Raw genomic sequence first — 26,293 nt, forward strand, 5'->3', positions numbered from 1 at the left:
GTTTGCAGCGTACATTTAAAGGAATCCATGGTGAGTAATCCTTTGTGTTGTGAATAATCACCCAATAATTTATCCCCTTACAAGTATAGATTTGAAGTTTTTATTAAAGAATGTCCTTGTAGCAGTATTAAGGAGAATTAACAGAGTGTTTTTAGAAATGATTTGACTAGGAGGAGAGAGATAAAAAGGGTATTCAAGGTGAGTGAAGTGAGATCATGGGCTATATAAAACCGTTTGAGGGAGGAGTTTTTTGCTAACCTAAAGTAATGACTATCTTGAGGTAGTATTTTGGGGAAGAATACTGAGGGGTGGATTTTTAACTAGAAAAAGCTATGCCACACACATTTAGCAGCCTCCTCATTTGGTAAACAAACCTAGTTACACAAAAGGGTGAGTACTAAGTTCCAAGACATTTTATGTATGAGCACATTCAGGACCAGCTATATAATTTGTGTGTGTGTGTGTGTGTGTGTGTGTGTGTCTGTGTGTGTCTGTGTCTGTGTGTGTGGTGAGGGGTTTAGTGCAAAATAAAAAGGCAAGGCCTCTCGTTTATAAGTTCTTAAGAATTTCAAACAGTAACAGTGGAGCGTCAAACCAAGCATGGGCTCCTATGATTGAGACCCTGTGCAGATCACATGCCCATGAAGCTGGCCCTAAGCACCGTTGCTTTTTCTGGCAACTGGTAATAGATGCAGTTAGTGTGAAGAGGTGAAAAGAATAGGGACTTTGCAAATGCAAACCTGGGTTTTAATCATAAGTATCTGCAATTTAATAATTTAGTGGCCAGTGGCAAGTCACGTAACCTCTCTGAGCTTCATTGGAGATGTAACTCTTTAGCTTGCAGTATTCCTGAAAAGATCAGGAAGGCTTCACTTAGCAATGCCTTGCAAGGAGAAAGTGTCCAATATATAGTGGCTGTGTTGATGACTGGACATGTGAGTTAGAAAGCCGAAACTTTTTCGTGACTACCACCTTTGTTTTCCAGAGCCTGTTCCTTCAACAGATTGTATGACATTTATAGATTTCAAGCTTCTACTTACGACCAATTCTGGGGGCACTAGTAGAGCCACTGCTACTTACAGGAAGTGGGAGTGGAGGCCTAAAAAGTTGAATATGCGACTTTCCTCTTTTTGAGATGCTTGTAACCCAGTTAATGGGATGATACAAAAAGAATACAAGTAGCTGTACTATAATATAATAAGTTTTGTTAAGTATACAAGATAAGTATAAACTGCAAAAAAATAAGTGGTATAGGAGAGTTACTTGACCAAGTAGTGAAGATATTTAAAGAAAAATTAAGCCAAATGTGTTTAGAGAAGAACAACAATATTGAGGTGGTTCCTTTATTGCTGCAGAAGGTGAAATTATTAAAGTTAAAGGAACAAGTGCTACTACAAATTCAGATAGGCTCCACTCTCTTTGTGAGGAAAAGTTAGTATGTGGGGTAAACTATGAGTTTATGCCCCAGTGAACAGTGCCTCATAGTATTCATGTGCATATGTACATCCCTCCCTTTGCAACTGGAAGACCCTGTGATCTGCTTTATCCAATAAAAGTGGCAGAATTGAGACTGTTCTAGTTCAAGCCCAAGTCTGAAAGTCCAGCTTTTGCTTTTGCATACTTGGGGTCCTTGAGCAATAGTTCTGCAGAGATCATCTGGAGAGACCACAAACAGAGTCTGAGAAGCTTGGAAGTGAACTAAGGATCCCAGCCAATAGCAAAAACTGTGATCTAGACGTATGTTCCTAGTCAAGCTGTTGCAACCAGTCCCCAGACATTTGAGCCATCTTAGCTGAGGTGCTAAATATGCGGATCAAGAGACCATCTAGCATAGTCCAGCCCCAGCATAGATTACATGGAGCATAGATGAGCAAGCCCTTCTGTGCCTCTGAATTCTTGAATCACAGAATAGTGAAATACAATAAGAGAGTTGTTTTAAGTCATTAAGTTTTGGAACAGTTTGTTTTATAGCAATAAATAATTGAAACTGAGATTGGTGCCCAGAAATAGTCTGAAGTGTAAAACATGGAGCACTTGGCTTTGGAAATGGGTGGTGGTAGAGATCAGGAGCCCCTACCCAAGACTGGAGTGGGGATTGGAAGAATGGTAAAACTTGTTGCTGGAGGCCGGAGAATACGAGACTGATAGTATATATTGGCAGAACAGTTGGCCAAACTGTTGTCTTGGTCACGTGGAAGACAGATTGCATACCTAGTGAATTTGTGGATTTGGTGAGGTGATATCCAGGCAGAACGTGGAAAGTGCCAACTGGCTCCTTTGACCTGACTATCATAAAGTGAAGGGACAATCAAGATGAACTGAAGAAATAACTTTACAGTTTTGAAATAGAATTTAGAGAAAGTGTGATGAAGTTAGAACTAGCTGGGTTTGCAATTAAAACTATTTCTCATTCCCAGCTTCTGCAGCCTGTGAAAGTTTAAAAGTTACACGCTATGCTTTTTGCATTCACTTGAAATTTATGACCACAAATCTTAAGTGGACACTCAACACTACCAGCACACTGTGATATAATTGCCTAACAAACTCTCTCTCCCAGTCAGCAAGAATATATATATTTTATAACTCCTATCCTCAAATCTCTAGCACCCCTTTTCCATCATTGACGCCTTTGCTTTAGAGGGAAAAAAAAGATGCAGTTAAATAAAAATTAATTTACTTATCTGGTGCCAACTCTATTAACCTGTATCCATATCCACAGATTTTACCATTCTTACTCAAAAGGAAGTATCTCTGCTCTTGTCCAAGGCCAATCCCTCCACTTGTTTTGGTTCACCTTCCTCTCGTTTACGTAAGGATTTTGCTCCAGCAATGATCTCCCTCTTATCTGGAAATATACAACTCCCCTACTCTATTGGGTTATTTCCAGTGGCATTCAAGCATGTCTTACTGTGGCTTTAAAAATCTTCCCTTGACTCCTTATTTCTCCTAAGTTTCACAAGCGCTGTCTCACTTACTTGTTCTTCCTCACAGGAAAAACTTCTTGAATGGGTTGAAGAGAAGACACTCTCTTCTTTTCCACTTTTCATTCTCTCCTTAACTCTTTCTAAACTTCTATATTCACTCCATTGAAATGATTCTCATCAAGATCCCTAATGACCCACATCTTGCCCAAGACAATAATGACTTCTGTTCTCATATTACAGGATGCCAGCAGCCTTTGGCACATTGATCATGCCTTCTTTGACTTGACACTGTCTCCTCCAAGATATTGTAATGCAAGCTTTGATCTAATTGCCCTCTCACATAATGGTCACTCCTCATCAGCCTGCATTACTGATTCATCCTCTTTAATGAGACCTCTGAATATCTAGCAACTGTCCTAAAGTAGGATGCCTGATAAACACCTCAAAAATATGGACGATAGGAATATCAATTCTTGCCTTCTATATCCACTCTTTCTCATATCAGGAAATAGTGCCACTATCCAGGAATTCAGATAATTGATACAAGATACCCAGGCATTGCTCACATTTTCTTCTTCGAATGCTTCTAATTGGTCTAGACTGCTTTTTTGGTCCACTAGGCTATGATCAATATTTGTGACTTTTATCTCTATTGCTCATCTGGTGAGTGTTTTTACTTTCATCGTCTTCCATTTTGGATTAGTATAGAATGGAAAACCAAGAGTAATTTGTATCATTGAAATGACATGAATAATCTCTTGGGGAGACAAAATAGCAGCACCTTTCTGAAATCAGGTCACTAAGTAATCCTCTTAGCTGATTACCAGCATCATGAGCTCATTAGTGACCACATGGTGTCAGGACCTTAGTTTTCTCTCTTGGAGGCCTAAGGACAGCCAGACTCAATCATTGCAACACCAGCAGGCACTCAGCTCTGGAGAGAAATCATGATGATACTGCCGTCAGCATCCAAAGAAGAGCAGCTTAGTTTGAATTGTCTCTTTTCCCATTCCCAGAATCTGAGGATTTTGAAGAGGCCTGATCAGAATGACTCTATATATCCTGTTTTTAAGACAGGCATGTTTGGTAGTTAACCTGTAGCTATGATCATCTAGGATTCAGGCACTATACTCTTCCAGGGAAAGTGGCATAGGTAGGTCAATCAGAATGATGGATTCTTTCCTTAAGTAGCATTCTCGCAGCAGTTTGCACGAGCACTTCATATAAAAGATGTCCTCTGGCCAGACTAGCTGCTGGGATCACTGATGGCTTTGGTTTAGAAGGTGCAACTGTTTTCCTTGTTCCCAAGTGTTTAATTTCATGTTTTTTCTTCCTTGCACCTCACTGCCAACAATGCTATAGTTATGTTGGACAGTCTGTGGTAAACAGAGTGCTCTGGAGAGAAATGAGGAAATGTTTAGCAGTGGGGAAATGGAAAATTATCTCTATTCACTGTATGTCAAATATAGTGTCTCCTTTTCAGCTGGAGTTATCTGGTGATTAAATTCTGTGCCATTCTGGAGTTATGGGAGAGGTCCTAGAGATTGTGTGACTTTAAGATGGAAGTCTTAAACATTTGCCCCTGGGCTCCTGCTATGCATACCTTACCTGAGGTTGACTTCTTGTTGTCATCAGTGTCATCTTGGGTCTTTTTAGTCTGTTATCCTTCGAGGTTCATTAGAAGGTGAGCTGTCTTCTTAAAAGGTAGGCTCTGGGCCTTCCTTTTTTGTGTATGTTCCTAGTGCCTGGCACAGGGTAATGATTAATGAAGTTAGATTGAATAAATAAAAAATAAAGAAAGGAAAGAAAGAAAGATAGGTAATTTATAGATTAAAAAATAAAAAGCAGTTACTATATCCCTTTTGGAAGACATCTACTCTGATATAGTGGTGTCTTGTGGATATCCCACATTTTAAGTCTATAAAATTATTATCTTATTTTGGCATCAACATGAGTTTGGTTATCTTATTCTAACTTTTTGATGAAGAAGTCAAGAGTCATTGAGATGAAATAGTTAATATGTGATGTTTCCAATACCCAAACATATTTCTCTCTCATAACTTAACTATATTTTTTAACCAAGCCCCACATAAAGTGGAGATGCTGGGTTTGCATGAGATGTGCTGTGTTACTGTGTTGAAAGGTGCTTTTGGTATTCAGGGGTCTGTGCACACAGATGTGGACATGATGCCTACTTAGGGCACTCAAGGGCACCAGTTATCAACTTGAGAAAAACCTATCTGGTTACCAATTTGGAACCTTCTAATTTATTCTGAACAGTTGGTAAGAAATTCTTATTCTCTTATTTCCAGTTTTGCTACACTTCACCATGGAGTAATTTTTAGCAGTTGGCAAAAGTTTTCTTATTGGTTATGCTTTTCCATTTGGGAATCTGTACTAATTAGAGTTTGCTTTTGACTGCATGTCCTTACCACCCCAAACAACAGTAGTTTCATCACATAGGCATTTATTTGCCCTGATTAACAAAAATACCTGAGTCCATTCTGTCATTCCATGAAGGTGTCAAAGGCCCAGACTCCTTTCTCTTTTTACTCTGCCAATTCTATGGTGAGACTTTCATTCTCAGGGTCACAAGCCAGCTCCTTTGTCTCGTAGGTCTCACACTCACATTACAGACAGGAAAGAGGAAGTAAGGGAAAAGGAAAACAAAAAGCAATAGAAAGAATGCAAATGACTCTCTTTTTAAAAACTTAATGTATCAAAAGGCAGGAGAGTGACACGACCACCTTGAAATGCTATAGAATCTGGCACATTGCTGCTTCATACAAAAGTGAGTTCTGTGACTAAGGAAGAATAGGAGAATGAATGGTAACGACTGGTGTTTGCCACTGGTGTAGACTAACGTTTACCCTTGTTAAACAACATCCATACATACCATTCTTTTCAAACGTAGTTCACCATCTCTGAAGTCTCTTTCAATTAGAGCATTCAACCAAAGTCCCAAAGTATTTGTCAGGTTCTTGAGTTCCCATAAGGAATAAATTTAATGACAGTTTTTTTGCCTCCTACACTCGCCAATAGAGAGTTTTAGAGAAGGAAGAAAATAATCACAACCATGAAACTACAACTCAGGAATGAGCAGAACTGGAGACACATCAGTCCAGAACAGTGATCAGATCTTCTGGATAGTATGAGCAATGCCTTCTTGCCCTACACACTCAGTGGTCTAAGTGCCTTGGATATCGATTGGCAGCCCATGGTTCTACTCTCTGGGACTATAGTCCTTGCCCCATTATCCTGCAAGGTCAGAATTTAGGACTGCATTGAGAAGAATGCCATTCACTTCCTTTCCAGCCCACTTCTTATTGATGGAAGCTAAGGGCCTGGGGATTATTTTTGAGGTTAAATAGTCACAAGCCATTGGTGGTCAGGCCTCAATTTTCTTTGGCAAAATGTTCCCTTAATTCTTTGCAGGTATCTAGCCTTTTCATTATCCTTGAGAGTGATAACAGCACACACCTCGTTTAGATGTTTTTAAGCCTGAAGACGCTTCCCTGTTACCTGTTACTCTTTGTGCTCTGACTACCACCCTGCTTAAAGGCTTCTGTTTTGAGGCAGTTCGGAGCAGTAGGCTTCAGTGGCAGAACAACCTTTTAATCCCCTAATTGTGGCAGGTTAGCCTCCTCTCCCTGGCAGAGAACTATTAATGAAAGTTGTCTGGGGAAGGCCTGCAGCTTTGTGGCTGCCCTTTTAAATCAGTTTTAGTTTAGGATTATTGAAGAGCCTGGCTTTTTTAACTGCACGTTTTCAAATTTTGGGACTTCCACTTAAATTACAAGCTGCTGGCAGAGATTTTCCTTAGGAAATTGATGTTTCCTTCCCTCTCTCCTTATAGTCTTACTAGCTCCAGACCAATTTCATCTGCCTCTTTCTAAATGTCTCTGAATGTGGCAAGACACGTTTTATCTGCCATCTCAGATGTTCATGGCCTGTCTTACCTCCCAGACTCTCTGTTCCCAATCAGCCACAGGCCTGGGTGCCCGGATCCACTTGAAACTTGTATATGGGCTTGAAATATTATACCATAGGGTGTGAGATGTGACTTCTTGGGTGCCACGAAGGGGCCATATGTTGTATCCCAGAAATACAGGGGAATTAAGTTTTCATCAGGTGAATTTTGTCCAGTGGGAAATAGGCGCCTAGAAGGAGAAAGGCACATACGTTTCCTCTCTTTCCTCTTTCCCATGGATACTTCGGAGTCACTCATATGACCTCATTTAGCCATAATTACCCCCCAAAGACCCTATTTCCAGATGCAATGACATTGGGGGCGAGGGCTTCAGTGTATGAACTTGTGGGGTGGGGGCCACACACTTCGGTCCATAGCATTCTGTGTTTCCATTTTCAGCATACATGGTTAGTTATTACAGGGAAGTAAGAGAGTCAGAAAGACAATGATAGGGTTCCTTGGTCATTTGTTCTTCTTAGAATGCATTGCCTTCTTTCTACCAGAAAATTCTGGTCCTAAAAGAAAGAGTGGCCTCTTGGGGCTGTCAGTGCCTCCCTCTCAACCTATGGATTCAGTCTTAGATGTAGCGCATTTACCATGTACATCTTGTATGGCTCCCTGAACTTGGATGCATCGTGGGTTCACTGGAATTCTGTGCTCATGGGGCATTGTGAAAGCTTATGCCAATGGTTAGTAAGAAATGATATACATGTTTTATCTCTCTCTCTCCTCTACTTTCATGCATGTTCTATTGTCTTGTCAGGCTTCATTTACAAAACATAAGTTCAAATATATAATTACTAAAAAGTTCAAGGCAAGGGAAGCAGAACATTTCATCAAGTATTTAGCACCTCTGAGCCTCCTTGAAGCCAGTCTTTCTTAGCCAAATTCAACAAAGCCTAATTTTAGATTCTATTACTTGCTGCATCATCTTTTTGGTACCAAGTATGTTTGGCTGTATATAACAGAAATTGCCAATGAAAAATTGTTTAATCATGGAGGAGTTTGTTTCTCTTATATAACAAGAAGTCTCAGGTGGACAGTTCAGTATGGCTAAACAAAATTTTTGTGGAATCTGTGTATTTGTACAATTTTGTGTCACCATTTCTAGACTGACTTTCAACCTCCTGGTGGCAAGATGGCTCCTTCCCTCCTAGGCATCAGAACCACATGGCTTGCAAGAAGAATGAGGAACGTAAAGAGAGGCAAAAGCCCAAAGAAACCTGGTATCTTATCCGTCTCTTAAAAGAGCTTTGTTTTATTTTATTTATTTATTTTTTTGGAAGCTTCATCTAGCAACTTCTGCTTACTTCTCATTGTCCATGATTGTATTATTTGGCCATACTTTGCTGCACATTAGGCTAGGGAGATTTAATATTTTTAAGAGAGCTCTCAAAACAAAATCAGGGTTCTATTGTTAAGGGGAAAGGACAGAGTGGAGAATGGGTTGGACACAAATACTGTCTATCCAATCACCCCAAAATTTAGTAGCTGAGACAATTCAAATATCTGAAGTGACTCAAACAGCAGGAAGTTGGGACTTTCAGCAGTTCCAGCTTGGAATGTGTATTGGGATGGTTCTTCAGAGAAATAAAACTAAGAAGATTATCTATCTATCTATCTATCTATCTATCTATCTATCTATCTATCATCTATCTATTATCTATCTATCTATCTATCTATCAAATGAGTTTTATTATAGGAAATTGGCGTATGTGATTCTAGAAGCTGAGAAGCCCCACAGTCTGCCATTGGCAAGATGGAGACCCATACGAGCCAGCGATGTAGTTTGAAGGCTTGAGAGCTGGGGAGTCAATGATGTAGAGTCCAGTCTGAGTCTGAAGACCTGAGAAGCAGAAACATGAAGGGCAGGAGATGATCAGTGTCCAGAAAGGCAAAATGTGTATTCAGCCTTCCTCTACCTTTTTGCCCTGTTCAGGTCCCCAGTGGATTGGATAATACCCACTCACACTGGGGAGGGCCATCTGCTTTAACTTGCTGGTTCAAATGCTAAATTTCCTGAAAACACCAGAAATAATGTTCAACTAGATATCTGGGTACCCTGTTACGGATTCAAGTTGGCAAGTAAAATTATCCTTGATAGGATGGGATGACTCAAAGCTGGACTCATTGGGACTGTCAGCTAGACATGAAGCTAGTCTGTGTGTCTTACTCTTTTCTCAGGATGGGAGCTGTGTTCTGAGAGAAAATACTGTAAGGGATTTGGGCAGAAGCTGTTTGGCTTCTTCTGATGTCACCTATAAGTTCATGTGTGTAAGTTAAGTGAGTCATTAAGGCCAGCCCAGATTCAAGGGGAGAGGAATTGCACCTCTTGATGAAGGGGTGGCAAGGTCACATTCCAAAAGAGCACGTGCAATGGGAGATATTGTTGCAGCCATCTGCCACAGCTGGCTGTCAGGTTCAAGGATCAATGAGGTGGTTATAAAGGTACCTTGTTTCCTGTGTTTTGATGTAATTCTGATCCCTGGAGGGAAAATCAGCACAAGGATGGAAATGTGGGGTTTTATAGGAAAGCGCCTGGTCAGAAAAACAAAATGCTCAGTGTTTAACTATTCTTAAGTTTCCTTTTTTGTTTGTTTTCTTAATATTAGAATTTTTATATTCAATAATATACATTGTTTTTGGTGTGTATAGTTCTATCAGCTTTAATACTTGGGTGCATTTTTGTTACTACTACGACAAACAGGATGCAGAACAATTCCAGCGCACCCCTAAAATGCCCTTGTGCTCCCCCTTGTACTTAGCCCCTTTCCCACCTCTAACCTCTGACAATTTCTTATCTCCAGGTAAAAATTGCCTTCTTTAGTTGTCTTCAAAATAAGGTGTGCATAATCTAGGGAGTGCAAAAGATAATCCAAAGGGGAAAAAAGAAAAAAACCCAGAATTTATATTTCCATCTATTTTTATCTCATCTGTTTACATTTCAATTATTGGTTATGTTTTTAAAATGCACACAATACATTAGCACTGTGGTACATACATATGGTTTATAAATAAATAAATGTATTTTGGGAGGGTTGTTAAAAATCGATTAATGATAAAAATGTGTGACCCAAAAAAGTTTTTAGACTACTGGCTTAGATTAGCACCAAAAACAATTTCCTCTGGGGTGAAAGTGGCATAGTTGTTTACACATGAACTTTTTCTTAATCAAATGGAATAGGAAATGAAGCACAAGGAGGCTATAAGAAATGTATAGCTCTCTGAGTTAGAGCTTGGATTCCCCAAATGATATTGTAGAAAATTCTGCAATTACTTACTCAGTTTTTGCCTTCTTAGTTAGATTGTGTGCTCCATGGAAACAGGGGCTATTTCTGTCATTCATTCAAGTACATGCCTGGCATAGTTTTAGGACATATGGCTACAGAGGAGAACAGGACCATTAACATCTTGGTTCTTCTGAAGTGTACTTTCTAGATTAAGAAAGACGGAGTAAACAAGTAAACAAATAATTAAGAACATTTCAGATAGTGGTAAGTTCTAAGAGGAAATAAAAGAGGGTGATTGGATAGAGGGGTACAATATTAGGTTAGCTATTCATGGCTGATTTCTCTAAGATGGTCCCCTTTGAGCTGAAATCTGAATGATAATGAGTCAGCTACATGAACATCAGATATCAGATAGGTTCGGAAATTTGATAGCAGATAGGAAGAATGTGTGGATTTTTGGTTTTTTACTGATTTACTTTAAAGCCATATAAAGCCTAGAGTGGGGGGAAGTCTTAGGAAAGCCTCCATGGCCAGAAATCTGGGGGTTGGTAGAGGGCAGTGGGTAGTGGTGGTATCGTGTCTAGGAAGAGAGGCCTAAACTGTGTCTCCAGAGTACAGTGGGAAAATAGCCAACAATTTTTCATATCTTTCTAAAAAGAGCCTGGAGGTGACTGGTAGATTTGGAGAGGCCTTGGGGTCACTGCATGGGTGACTTAGTGACCTGAGTGGCTTGATCACTGGGACCAGATGGGAACTCATGTCTCAGTGGATATCAGTGTGACATCCACCCATTATTATACTTTTGGAGCCTATGGTCCATGAATGCCATATTCATTCCACTGAGCATTGAGAGTAAAATGGTAAATGAGTCAGTTCCTTTCTAGCCTTTCTAGTTCTCACCTCCTCTGAACTTGAACGGCAGTTAGGGGTTTACACAAAGCAAACACAGAGATAAAATTAAAAATGCAAAATATTTTTTGGAGGCCAAGCCCAGAAAAGATATAAGAGGAGAGGGAACAGGAGTAGGCAGAGAGAGTCTCCAGACCATGATGCTGGTCACACAGCTGTGAATGGAGAGGGGGAAGGAAGGAGGATTGGGTTGGGAGATTCTCAGACTTCAGTGCAACTCTGAGAAGGTCTCATCTAGCCCTAGGGAGAGTTATAGACCTTGACTATTTGTTGGAGGAATCCCGTGCTGGGCAGAAATTGCAAGGTCCTACAATCCCTGATGTGCTCGGAGAGAACATGGAGCATGGCCTTGGCCCAAGGACACCGAACCTGGGGTCTGTCAGCTAACTGCACTCCTCATACCTTTCTCTTGAAAAGTGCTTCTCCTTGGCTTAGAGGTGCATCTCCATGGCTACCGTGTCTTGTACTTGACAAGCATCCCCCTTGACAACTCCTGTGAGTATTTTCATATTGAGAATGCTACCCCCTGAGGCCCTGCTCCTTCTCCAGATTAACTTAATGAGCTCTTTAGAAAAGAACCGTGGAAGAGTTTTGTTCCTATTGATACTCATCTCAAGGAATGCCATTAATTACCAAGGCAAAATTCATGGCCATTAGCTTTTGCGAATTAATTAATTTTTGTGTATGTGGTTTGGAATTCTGGAGGGTAAAGATTCTGTGAACTCAAATCAGCAAATGCAAACTGTGACTGATGTGAGGGGGTCGGAAATGTCTGTGATAGGAGCTGAGGCCCAAGGATGGAAAAGGGACACAGACACACATGCTGTGCAGAACAGGGGAAGGAAGGCACCTGGGATCACCTGGGAGTCTTGCAGCAGTACTTTTAGGATGTTTTAAGTTCTGAGGAGTAAAGCAAATGGGAGGATTAGGGCCCAGTTAGTATTAGAGTCCCACAGCTAGATTGAGCCCATGGAAGGGTCCAAAGCAGCCTGGGTTGTGGGTCAGGAATGACAGCATGCCCTTCCTCTGTATCCAGAAACCGTCACCCAATATGGAGCTTAGTAGGAGTCCCTCTCCTGCAGGTCCAGGTAAACTCTCCCTGTTGAAAGCGTCCCTTAAAGTTGCTGCCTACTTGAGACGCACTCTTAGTGCCTGATTACTCTGGTGTGGCTCTCTTTTTGTCTTTCTTTTTTCCTGAAATCCATGGCCATTATTACTTATTCTTTCCTCTTTTTCCAGGTGCCATTAGTGATTCTCTGAAGCAGCACATGCTTGACCCACTGGTGACCAGGAGTCTTCAACCAGCTTTCTGACCTTGCTTGAGAAATATATGGATTTTTCAATAGTCTGTGGTGAGTCACCAGAGTGGCACTGGGAAGGGAAAGGGAAGGAAAGAAAATAAATCGAGTTTGAATGGCGGCAAAACAAATGCCATGTTCACTCAGGCATTCAATATATAGAAGTTGTCTGATGCCTTGGTAATTAAACTTTAAAGAGAGGCTTGCCTGGACCCAAGTAAACAAACATAGTGATCTTTTGTCTACAATAAGACTGGTACATGTGATGTCTCACTGAGGCTTTCTACTTTAAGCTATCATTAAGTCTTGAGTAGAAAAAGTTGGTTTCCTTTTAATCTGTTTTCTTGGATTGGAAAAGAGTGAGAATGATGTTAGTGGGAGAAAGAAATGCCAGTGTTTTCAGTGATGAGGGAGGGGTCTGGGCTAGTTTGGGATGAAGGAAAAGAAATCATAGAATTTGAGGTGTTAGCAATCATAGCATCTACTCCAACCTCTCACTTAGCAGATAGGGAAATAGAGGCTTAGAGAAGCTAAGAGGCAGATCAATAAGAAAACTGAAGTCAGAAGATCTGAGTTCAAGTGCCAGATTTGACAGTTAATGATCTCTGTGACTTAGCTTTGATAAGCATCTTTGCCTGTAACCCAGCCTTCATAGGTTTCTGGAGGCAACGTGGAAAACTTGCAGGCCAAATATGATTTTGAGAATCTTAGCTGAGTTACTGGTACTTGTTGGCAGTTTTGTTTTGTTTTTTACTTTTTAGGGCTGCACCCAAGGCCTATGGAGGTTCCCAGGCTAGGGGTCAAATTGGAGCTACAGCTGCCAGCCTACAGCACGGCCACAGCAATACAGGATCCAAGCCACATCTGCAACCTACACCACAGCTCACAGCAAGGCCGGATTCTTAACCCACTGATTGAGGCCAGGGATTGAACCTGCAACCTCATGGTTCCTAGTTGGATTCGTTTCTGCTGCATCCGGCATTTTGAATATAAATATAGGTGTAAGTTAAACCCCCTTTGCATGTTGCTACATCCCTTATGGTTCAGTCTCTCAGATCCTTATAACAACCCTCATGTCCTAACACAATTCTCAGGCGAGCCTGGCAATTACAGTCCTTATTCCTATTCCTAAAGCATTTCTCTTGATGTTCTCATTGGGTGATTCTTGGATGTTGGTAAGCATAGGTCAATTAATATTTGAGCACTTCCATCTGAATTGTTAAGCTTTAAAATCGTAAGTCTTTCTCCCACACCTAGTGCCAATAAATAGGTCTTCATAAGAAATACTGGGGTAGCAAAAGTTTTTTTCGCTTAGACCATCTAACTTAAACACTATAAGAATTGGAGCTAAAGGGAGTTCCCATCTTGTTTCAGTGGGTTAAGGACCTGACTAGTCTCCATAAGGATAGATCTCCTGCCTGGTTAGATCCCCTGCCTTGCTCGGTGGGTTAAGCATTGCCATGAGCTGTGGTGTAGGTTGTAGACGTGGCTCTGATCCCGTGTTGCTGTGGCTGTGGCACAGGCCAGCAGCTGAAACTCTGATTCAACTCCTAACCTGGGAACGTCCATAAAAAAATTGGGGCTAAATATGAAATAATCGAAATATATTAGAGTGATAACAGTACCGTGGAGAGCAAAGAAAAAGATACTAGGCTAGTGCAGACCTCTGCTGTGTCAGGTGGATAATGACTTTTGCTCACCCCAATTACATGTAATCCTCAGTTTTAAGTCCTTCCCACATACATAACTTCTCATAGCTGATATTTCTTCATCTTCTAGGTGGCAGTCATATCCAATCTTACTCTTCAATTGCTAAGAAAACCATATTAATGGTAGCTTTATAAAACTTGAAATTGCTATTAAAATATTAAGTGGTTTACTATCTAGTTAGTAGCACTGGGCTAGAACTGGGGATTTCTGACAGCTAGCTGACTCAGGTCTTTTTCCATAGCTCTGGGGAGAAAATTGTTACTAAGGGTAGATTGGGAGTTCCCGTCGCGGCGCAGTGGTTAACGAATCCGACTAGGAACCCTGAGGTTGCGGGTTCGGTCCCTGCCCTTGCTCAGTGGGTTAAGGATCCGGTGTTGCCGTGAGCTGTGGTGTAGGTCGCAGACGTGGCTCTGATTCCACATTGCTGTGGCTCTGGTGTAGGCTGGCGGCTATAGCTCTGATTAGACCTCTAGCCTGAGAACCTCCATATGCCATGGGAGTGGCCCTAGAAAAGGAAAAAAAAAAACAAAAAAAAAAGACTAAGGGTAGATTGCAGAGAAGATAACTAATGTTTAGAGACAAAAGGATGTTAGCACTAGCAGCAGAGTATCCTTCTCGAAAAGACAGTTAAACACTCTTAGTATACAGTGTTCAAGGCATAGTTAAGAGCTTAGAAACCACACGAGTCTATGTTCTGAAGAAGTACAGCAACCGAATGAACTGAGTGGCAACATTCCCCAAGTCCAGATACAGATCTGATTTGCTTCTTCTGTGTCTCCCAAATGAAGGTGAGGCAGAGGGTAGCCACAGACTAACCTAAAGGCTGAGGGTAGGAAAGCATGAATTCTCATAAATAAAACTCAAAGATTTCCTAAGACCAGAAAGCAGGACCAACCTGCAAGAGAAAAACAAGAGTCTTGGAAATTGGTCTCTTTACTAATGCTTTTGTCCTTAGTAGTGTTTCTCCAACTTTCATCCAGATAGCATCATATTTCATTTTTCTACTTCAACCTCTGATTCTTTAGAGAGGACCCTAGAAATACATTTGCCATTTTGTGAGATGGAATCCAGGACATGACCATTATTATTATTATCACTGAAGATAAAGAAATCTATCAATTTCACTATTTCCTGCTGTCTGTACAATAACTCAAGCTCTGTCTTGGCTATCTGCTTTAAGGGACAATATAATGACATGGCTAAGAATTACATATTTCCACTCACTCCAAAGCCAGCCACTCTTGGTTCGGCTTTAATAGGTCAAATTCTATCCAAAAAAGTTATAAGTACAATGACTGTATTTCTTTTGAGAACTAGGGAGTCTTATCTCAATAAAAGAGGGTCTGAAAAGTTCACTGCTGAGTGAATACCAATTTGTTTCTGGGACACAATGACATGTGGTTTCTAAACGGTATTCTAGCTTATAAAACTTTAGTAAAGTATTTTGTTATTAAGCAGTGACCCAAGGCATGTCAAAAATTGATTTGCTCCATGTTTGCTTGCTTGGGAAGACTGTGAGAGCACAGTTCATAGGAACATCACAACCCTTATCTTCATCTCTGAAAGCTCATCCAGCCCACACTCATTGAACACCTTGTATACACAAAGCACCAGGTCTAGCTCTGAGTGTGCAAAATGAAATGAGTAAGACCTTGTCTTCATTACTGAGCATGTCCAACAGATGAAAAATTGTCTCTTCTTCTTTTCCCTTCGTGGAGAATGGGAGGGGTCACACAATTTCTACGAATGATGCTGAATTCCTAGAAGTTTTGTAGAAAGATTTGGCCACTTTTTCAACACTTTTACTTGTGTGGTTTTTAAGCCAAGTATCCAGACAGCATTATCCTTGATTGTGTTTGTTTGCCATATGACTGAGCTGTTGAATCCAGAGGACTGCAATGAATAATCAAGTCTATGTAATGTTATTTGGTAAATGCTGCAAGAGATGTATTTACAAATACCAGCAGAAACAGAGAAGAGCGTTTAATAATAAAGGAAATAGTAGTTGAGCCTGACCTTAAAAGATGAGTTGGATTTTTCCAGGTCAAAATGTAGATGAAAATATCCAGGGAGTAAACAGCCTAGGTGAAGACAGAATGTATGACACTTTGGGGCTTTTGATGGTAAGTGTAACTGTAGGATAGTAAGAGGAGCCGACATTCGCTGGTTTGTGGAAGGGATGCTTTTTCTCTATCAGCTTATCTCCGTCTTATTCAGTCTGTTCATATCTTCCTGGTTGATGGGAATTGAGGAATAATGATCTTGCTCACATTCCTCTTCTGATATTGTAACTCAAGATAAACATGTGATTCTAAGAATCAGTATGTCTGAGGTTCCAGGTGCAACCTTAGCCCTTCCCTGTTCTCTTGCCCACTCCTCCCGCATCCATAGAAACCCCTTCTTCTCTGCCAGTCACATGACATTCAGAGTTGTTTTCATTTACTTCTGGGTGCTGCTATTGTCAGGAATCATATTTCTGCTTAAAAATTTATCCTCTGAATTGGAGTATCAAAGCAGAAAAAAAGTTAATAAATTTACGAAGTACTTCACTCACAGTTTTTTCTAATTAATGATTGTATGTTGAGATAAAAAATTTTAAACTATTGATAAAAAAGAAATTTGAGGTTGAAAGCCAGACTGATGAGACAGGTAGAGTGGTTTTTCAAAGGGAAGTGCTATTTTCCTACCACACTTGGTAAAGCCTTCCCCTGATGCTTGCTTGCCCTAGAAAGTTGCTGTGACTCTGACATGGTTATGGTACTTTGAGTTAAATGATACTTCGTGTTTTTTATGCATGTCTGTTTAGTATTTCCCAATATGCCAACCATCTGAGGGCATTGATGAACAAATTTCATTGTGTTTATCCTCTCACATTATTTAAATTAAACACATTTAAGCATGTATAATATGAGTTCACTCAGATTGATATATTGTACTTATGTGACACTTTGTGGCTCCGTAATAGTGGGAAAGATGAAAGCTAAACTTTAACTCTGTATGGTTTATCTTTTGTTGTGTGCCTAAGACTGTCATCTGCGAAGCTTGCACCTCACAGTCCTCGGCTAGACTTCTATACTGTAATACATAATGGATAACACATAATATGTTATATTTGGTATGTATGTAGAATGATATGTCATTTAATCAAGTGATAAATTGTATAATACTATTATATATTATATATATATATATATATATATATATATATATATATGTTCATCTTTCCCTTTGCTCATCAATGCCACTGTTGATCCGTCCTGCTTAAGGAAAGCTAGATGTTCAAGAACATTCCTGTCTTTTTCAGAAAATACCTGAACTTTCTATGAATGATGCTAAATCACTCTCATGTTGGGATCTGGCTGCTTTCTCGGTGTTTTTCTCCAATACGCTTTCTAACAGAGCACTTAGAATGATCTTTGATGGTGCTTATTTGTGTGAATGTGGGAGGAGGGGAGAGAGGGAGAAGGAGAGAGGGAGAGAAGATGGAGAGAGGGAGGGAAAAAAAAGAGAGAGGCTGGATATATCTATTGAAGAAAAGGGTCAGAGGAGACCCTCCAAAAGAGTAGTCAAGCTCGTCAAACTCACAGCCTTTTGATTCTGACCTATGGTGAGATGGGTATGCTATCACCAGAAGACACTGGTGTATGCATACATTTGACCCTTGGACAACACGAATTTTGAACTGTATGGGTCCACTTATATATGGATTTTTAAAATAAGTACATACTACAGTACTACATGATCTGTGGCTAGTTGAATCTTCAGATGGTGGAATCACAGATGCAGAGGGCCGACTGTAAAATTACATGTGGATTCTTGACTGTGTATGGGTCTGTACACCTAACCCCTATGTCGTTTGAGGGTTAGATCTGGATAGATAACTAAAGACCTTGGGTGGATTCAGCTCTTCTAACAGAAGATCACAATTCTGGGAAAGAAGGAAGGATAGAGGGTGTGAACATTTAGTGTCTTAGTTCATTTGGCCTGCTGTGACAAAATATCACAGCCTGGATGGCTTATAAGCAACAGAAATTTCTTTCTCACAGTTCTGGAGACTGCAAGGCTGATATCAGGATCCCAGCATTGTTAAGTTCTGATGAAGACCCTTTCCAGGTTTCAGACTGCAAGCTTCTTGTCGTCTCTGGTGGTGGAGAACAGAGAGATGAAATAAGTGTGTGTGTGTGTGTGTGTGTGTGTGTGTGTGTGTGTGTGTGTGAGACTCTTTTAAGGACATTAATCCTATTCATGAGAGCTCCACACTCAGGATTTCATCTAATTCTTATTAACTCCCACCTCCTGATATCAGCACTCTGGGGAGTAGGGTTTCAACATATGTATTTTGGAGGGACACAGACATTCAGTCCATAACTCCTGGTGACATAGATCATATTGAATAATAGGATATGTTTTTCTGGATTGTGATTTTATATCATAACGGTGATTGCCTTGAGAAAAAAAGTGGTCATAAGGAAAAATATATTTATTAGAAGGTTTATTGGCTTAAGAAAAGGAGGGAGACAAGTACTCAGAAATGATATCAAAGAGGATAATAGATGAAGTAAAGAAGTAACAATGTGATGATGTATTGCTATGGCATTTATAGTCTTCATGTGATGTCATAAGATTCTAATAACAATACTCTGAAGTTTTCAGAAATAATGAAGATCTACATTTCTCAGATGAATAATGTAAGTCTCAGAGAAGTTTAGTAGCTTGTCTTAAGTCACACTGTCATTAAAGAACATGTCTGAGACTAGACCCTAGATCTTTTGGTTATAGTTCTATATTCCCATGATTGTAGAACATGTTAGTATTCTTCGGTAATCAATAATTTTTTCCATGTTTGAGCCTTGCTTGTGATTTTGGAAGTGTTCTTTTAGGCCATAAGGAATTTAAAATATTTCATAGTTTTCTTTGTGGTTTCTTTCAACATATTTGACATTAGAATATCTTCTTCAATTTCTGATGAATTCTTGACTTGTCCTGTTGAGGATTTCATCTCTTAAAAGCAAAACATAGAGAACTCTATCCAGTATTCTGTGATAATCTATGTGGGAAAAGAATCTGAAAGGAAACCGAGAGGCGTATATGTATGACTGAATCACTTTGTTGTACAGCAGAAATTATCACAACCTATAGTATCAGCTCTACTTCTATGAAACTTTAAAAAAAAGGAAAATATCAGGAGTTCTCCTTGTGGTGTATCAGAAACGAATCCTACTAGGATCCACGAGGATGTGGATTCTATCCCTGGCCTCGTTCAGTGGGTCAGGGATCCAGTGTTGCCGTGGGCTGTGGTGTAGGTTGCAGACGTGGCTCGGATCCTGAGTTGCTATGGCTGTGGCCACTGTAGCTCTGATTCAACCCCTAGCCTGGGAATTTACATATTTCTGGGGTGTAGCCCTAAAAAGCACAGACGCATGCACACACACAGACACACACACACACACACACACACACACACACACAGAGAGAGAGAGAGAAAGCATCAGCACACAGAAGAAATTAAGAAAAAAGAAAGACAAAACAATAAAAGCAGAGTTCTAATTTTAGACTCAGACTCAGACTCCTTTCTGACCAAGAGAATTGAAGTAGAAGGGAGGGACAGTTTGGAAGAAAATCGACAACAGTGTTATTGAGAACAATGAGAGCAAATAGTGATCCTAGTCAGGCATATATTTTAGACTCTAGGAAGGATAGATTTCAAATAGTTCACATAGAGATGTTTAAGAGCAACAGGAGAGTTTAGCAAAGAGAAAAGGCTGGCACCGAGGTCACATATTATTCCTTTGAAAGTGAAAGTAGTTGTGGTATGACTTCATGGACATCTCTGAGCTTGGATTTAATTTGTTAAAAAAGGAGCATATGCAGTTGACCCTTGAGCAACATGGGTGTGAAGTGCACAAGTCCACTTACACACAAATTTTTTCAATAAATATACAATTGGCCCTTCCTATCTGTGGCAGGGATACAAAAAAAGTGGAACAACCTTGTAAGGATAACATTGACATAGCTATGAAGAATCAGTGCAGTTCAGTGAAATGTGTACTACAGAAAACAGAGGGTTTAATTTATCCATGTTTAAAGCAAGAAGAACCAGAAAGGGATGGGCTCACTGTGTGGGCAGATGGTGTACAGTTAACTGATGAAAGGAAGGAGAATGATTTAGTGTCTTTTTTGCTTCCATCATCTACATGAAAGAAATGATCTTCATGTTGGAAAGGGCAGGAAGGCATGGTTACCAACCTGAATTTTAATAGATGTAAACACTTGAGATAGTGCCTGCAATGTAGTAAGTATTCAACACATGTGTTAAAATTTCTTTTTTTTTAATATAATTGCCATAAATGAAAAAGGTGCTGGATGATTGAAATGGGAAAATCACCTGATTTTCAAAAAGAGGAATAGGGCGAATTCTGAAAAGACCACATCAGTGAATATGACATAAACTGCTGGTCAAATTCAGGAACAAAATATTTAGAGATGGATTGTGAGCAGTTTGGAAAGGAAAATGAAATGAGTGAAAATAATGAGTTCCAAATGAGTCTGGCTAGACTAATCTGATTTCCTTTGTTTGGTTTTGTCATTGAATGCTTTTATTATAGGAATGAAGTAAATGGAAAATATCTGTATTTTAGTAAAATATTGGAAAAATTGCCTGTAAGCTGTGCTTTCTCGCACATTTTTCACGTTTTACTCTCTGTTTGGAACATTGTCTACTCCTCATCTGCTGATAATTGCCTATTTATGTGAGTCAGGATAATACTTTTGGAATATTAATCAACATTAAAGAATTCCTTTCCAACCTTGGCCTTCCTTGAGTCAACGAGGTTGTCTGCAAACATCACTTTAGGTAAGTTAAGACGCATAAAAAAAAGTGGTGGGAAAAAAGTCTGTTGTTAGCTTTAGATTTCAAAAGTCTAAGTCTTTAGGGAGACAGAAGGGACTCTGGGCTTGAAAACCGATTTGGAAGAATACTTTGATGTATAAAAATAAAACCTTTCCTTGTAGAGACTGCCTAATGAAAAGTAGAGGCCTGAGATGAGAGGGCTAGGTCCAGTGAGTGCTGCCACATGGCATTGCTACTTGACCTTCCCATTGTCCTTTGTAACCTCCCCCCATAGCGCTACTGTCCACTGATAGTTTAGAGTGAATGACGCCTGTCTGCTCTGTGTATGTCTCATCCTCTGTAGACAGCTCTCCCTAAAATGCTTAGGACACTTATAATCCTAGAGCTGGAGGATGCGAAATGAAGAACCTCACCTAGAGGGGAGGTAATTGTGTGGAATTGGCCTGTCCTTGGGTAGACCTAAGCAGAATTGTTTTTTTCCCTTCTTTACCATCCTTTCTGTTAGATAACAGTAAAAGTTCTACCTTTTCTTAAGTTCTTGAGACATAACTGAAGGAAAAAAAAAAAAAAACCAAACCAACCAACCAACCACACAAACAAAAGAGCCCCAAAAAACTGGGGGCAGAGGAAAGGAAAACTCTTACATTCTTTTTTGAGGTTTCTTCAACAACCCCGGGTGGAAGGAGCTTCTCTTGGATTCCAAGTCTACTTATATCATAGGAGCCAACATAGGGAACTGCTTCATTGACTGCATGATCATTTCCTCATTTGACTGTGAGTCTTTTGAGGGCAGGAATTATGATTCTATTATGTTCGTATTTCTTGGCACACAGTAGAGACTAAGCATGTGTTTAATGGATTGAATTGAAGATGATTAAATGCGTGGAATTACTTAGGTTCATAAGTGATGAAATAGATACTCAAAGAAATGTATTGGTGTGGGCTTTGAACTGTCTCTCTATGAAGTATTTCTAGATTTGAATCTCTACTTTCCTGTCTCTATTAATGACTAGAATGAGATTATAACTCACTGATTATATCTTGGAATGAAAGGAAGCTGGAAGGGAAAGTATATATAATGGATGAGAGTTAGAATCCAAAGAGAGAGAAATAGTTGAAATGATGAACCAAATATAACTTAATTGGGAGTGAATATAAAATATTTTAGTTAGGTTTAAAAAAAACAATTGCTTTACAAACTATAGGGATATATAGCTTAAAATAAAGTATGTATTATAGATCTTTCCATAGCTTTAGTTGATAAGCATGTTATGGACCACAGTATGATGCACCTTTTACTGTATTACATGTTTAATGCAACTTCAGGTATTATTTATAGAAATAAAAGGAAGAGGTGCACTAAGGCAAGGGTCCTACCCTATGCCTGCCTCACTGATGAGCTTGTGAGTGAAATATTGGGTACAGTTTCACATAATATTTAAAAAGAATAATGCTGGAGAACTTAAGAGAAAATATTTGTGGAAACTACATTTTTTACGAGAATTAAGAAGGGACTGAGGCTAGACCAGTCCTATACAATTAAGTATTTCCATAGTGACAGCTTTGGGACAGCGTTTACCTCACTTCACTGGAAAAGTTTAAACTGAGAACAGGATGACCATCAGCACATGGGAAATGCGTAAGTGATAGATTCAGATGAGCTTTAAAGTGGTCTCCAATTGAGACAAGGTGCTCTTTCCATGTATGCTCCGTGGCTTAGTTGGATACTAGTCCGTGGATATGGATGAACAAGGAGCTTTTGTCCAATTGGCAGAAAGGATGGAGAGAACTGCTTAGCTCAGAGCAGAGTTTCCTGGACTTCTTTTACCCCTCACTTTGTATGCAGGCCACATTAAAGGCAAAGATTTGGGCTGTTGGACGGAAATGCATGCGAAAGGGAAGGAATAATTCCTTGCTGCCTATGAATTGTGAGAAAGAATGATGATGCTACTCTATGTTCTGTGACTCGGTGCCTGGAGAAATCACAGGACTTGATCAATGGGAATGTTTTGGGGGAGGGGAAGGGATACCAATGATGAAGAGGTGATTGTGGGTCTCAATTGGGAGAATGATGATGTTTTAGCCCCACGGTCCGTGGCTCTGAGCCCAGCAGGTGTGTCTGGGACAATTGATCGCTTCTGACACCCAGGCTTTTGCAGTAATTCTGAGCTATGTGCCATGGCCAAGCAGCTCTCAGTGCTGCCGACAGCTTCATTACTGGGGCCTATCCTTCATTGAGCAGCAGGCCTTCTATCAGCCAAGGATGAATGAGAGAATCACCCAGGCTCTGCATGTTTTCAGTATTACCCTCTCTCTTGTCCAGACAAGCTTTGGTTTATGTACTCTGCCGCCACCCCTGTGAACCACGGTGCAGAAGGCCCTTGGCATCACCCACCCCTTGAATGATATGTGAAACATGGAAAAGTCCACCTTCTCAAAGGACTTGGAAGATTGGGTATCTCTGAACAAATTAAAGAGTGACACAGTGTACCCTGGCTTGCCCAAGAATAGGCAGAGGTTCACTGCTGCTTTAATTCATCAAAAGGATTCCATTCCCATTTCTGAGCACAGAGTGAATAGAACTTCTTCCAGGAATCAGAATGGGCAAATTAAGCAAAGCTTCATTTCCTGCCAGGAGAAGGCAAAATGTTATCCTCATGTTAGAGAGAACATGAACTAGTGTACAGCTACGTAGCACTTAGTCAAAATTCAGTGTCTTCTATTTCAAATTGTAGAGAAGTACAGTCTCTGAATACCTCTGAATCACGAAGTGTACTGACTGTTTTCTTCCCAGTGAGTTCAAAGAGAAAATGTAGTAAGTGAATATAAACCTTGTGCAGGTTTTTCGGATATCTTTTTTTTCCAAAGCTGCCAACTGCCTCGCAGGCTCTGCTGCACATGCCGCCTCTCCTAGCCTCCTCACCAAGCACCCAATGCAAGTAGGAGTGTGACCAGAATCTCTGATCCTTCGAGATGAATCCACACTGAATCACCCCTTCACCTCTGAACTTAGAGAAAATGCCACACTGTGGGGAACAGAACCAGCCTTCCTGGGCAACTGTCAAGGCTTAGATAGCAGAACCCAGAAGTGTGGAAGAGCCAGCTCCATGGAGTAAATGTTCACCAGTGGAAATGGGAACTGGGAAGATAAATTACCCCTCTTTTCCTCTCCTAGGTGTATTGCTCCAAGGTGCACTTCTCCTTGCCAACCTTTAGGAGAAGCCCTGCCTGCTGAGAGAACAAGCCTGGCAAGTTCATGGCTCACTGTGAAGCAGCAGCTGACATGGTAGCACACTGCCTCTCACTCTGCCCATCTTTCCTTGCCTCACTTCCCCTTATTTCTTTTTCTGTACCACTCTGGTCTTGTACCTCCTCCATAAAGTGTTAGCTGTTTAGTCCTTGCCTCAGGTTCTACCTCTCCAGATGACCTGGGCTAAGGCAGAGATAAAGAAATCAGGAAGTTCATTCACTTACCCACTCATTCATTCAGGGTTTATTGTGTAGCTATTGCATGTTGAGCTATTTTCTGGGCACATAATGGTGGGTATAACATGGTCCCTACGTTCAAGTAACTCATAGTTCAGTTTAGAGAGATAGACCTGATATCAGATAAAGATCTCCAAAATGAGGGGAAAAGATCTTTATGGTAAAATATTTGCAATCAAATGTTATTGTCTTAGAAATCTGGTTTCAAGAATGCTCCATATGATTTAGTATTGAGATCCCAAGATAATAGGATCTTGAATCAGTTCTTGCTCTTATACCACAATTGGGCTAAGGCAAAAGCTGAAAACGGAAGTCTTCAAGTCCCCACCTCCTAAGGAGAGCCACAGGGAATTTTCTGTCTTTGGGCCAGACAGGTTTGTGAGAGTTGAAAGAAATGGCTCCTCTTTCACTGCTTCCCCACGTCCCCACCTGAATCTAAATGAAAAGGGAACTGGGGTAAGGACTAGAACCATCAAGTGGCTGCCCTTATGGTGAGTCATGTTCTTAGAGAGAAGCTTTATTCGCTCTTCCCTTGGAGTGCAGCAGAGCCAAGCAAAGCAACATGAGAACCACCCAGAAGAATCTGGAGCACTTCAAAGAAGGGCAGTCTGATTCCTTGATGAAATACTTGCTAGACTAAAAATTCAGTTGGCCCACCCTGGTGCTGCCTCCAGGGTGAATTCTTAGGAGAGTGGGCATGACCATCAGTAAATATAAGGACTGATACCTGGGCATGACTTTTAATATACGTAAGGGTCGATACCTGATCTCACTGTGGGGATCTCGAGGTGGGACAGCATTGAAGCATAGATCCACAGGCTTGAAAGGACTACAGCGAAGTGTGTTCGAGAAACATATGAGGCGATTACACCACATTCCATTTATTTTTGCCCTCAGAGAGTTCAGACCTAGCAGTTCCACAGGCTCCCCATATGTGAGTTCAGGTGCTAGAGAAGAACCAGCAACTCAGGGCTTCCTAAGTGTCCACTAGGCCTAGCAAAGAGATAGCCAGCCTGAAGAAGGGAGAAGGTCCTTGTCTAGCAGGAAAGGTTTATGCAAGAACTGGTTGTTCCACTGAACAGATGAAAGAGCCAGAGAGAAGAGGAGCCATGAAAATCATGTGCTGATGTGAAGACCAAAGCAAGAAAGGAGGCAGTGAACAGCGGACAAAATCCCAATGAACCAGAATGAGGCCAGGGATGTAATCCTCACAGATGATAGACAGATGGACAGCTATTGAAGAAGACTCCATACTTCACCCTTCCTCCTGGACCGCAACATCAGAGTCTCTACCTAGAGGTGGGAGGGCGTTGCAGCCATTTATTCTTATGAGTTTTCTCCACTCTGGGAAGCCAGGACCACAGCAGATTGTGTTGGGGAAGGGAGTGGGGAAGTGTTGAATGCTGAAGTTTTAAACTGGATTGGACTAGATTTTAATAATTAAAAATGATGGAGCATGATAATGTAAGAAAAAAGAATGTATACATGTATGTGTAACTGGGTCACCATGCTATACAGTACAAAATTGACGAAACACTGTAAACCAACTATAATTGAAAAAAACAAAAATAATTATATATATATATATATAAAAGATCTTACCATAAAAAAATAATCGGAAAGTTTAGAATCTTCAGAAAACATTGCTAAGGAATGGAAAAAGAATTTAACATAGCAGGGTTGAAAAACAGTGACTGAAAGATGTAATACTGTTTCCACAAATGATTTTTAAGGGCAGGCCTGGAAGTGGCATTTTCTTTCCTTTAGCAACTAACTGTCCAGAACACAGTGCTATGCTTTCAACTTAATTTTAATCTTTTTTTTTTTTTTTTGGTCTTTTTGATTTTTTAAGGCCTCACCCAAGGCATATGGAGGTTTCCAGGCTAGCGATCCAATCAGAGCTGTAGCCTCTGGCC

The sequence above is a fragment of the Sus scrofa genome, chromosome 2 (genome assembly GCF_000003025.6).
Source record: "Sus scrofa isolate TJ Tabasco breed Duroc chromosome 2, Sscrofa11.1, whole genome shotgun sequence".
In the NCBI taxonomy this organism is placed as follows: domain Eukaryota; kingdom Metazoa; phylum Chordata; class Mammalia; order Artiodactyla; family Suidae; genus Sus; species Sus scrofa.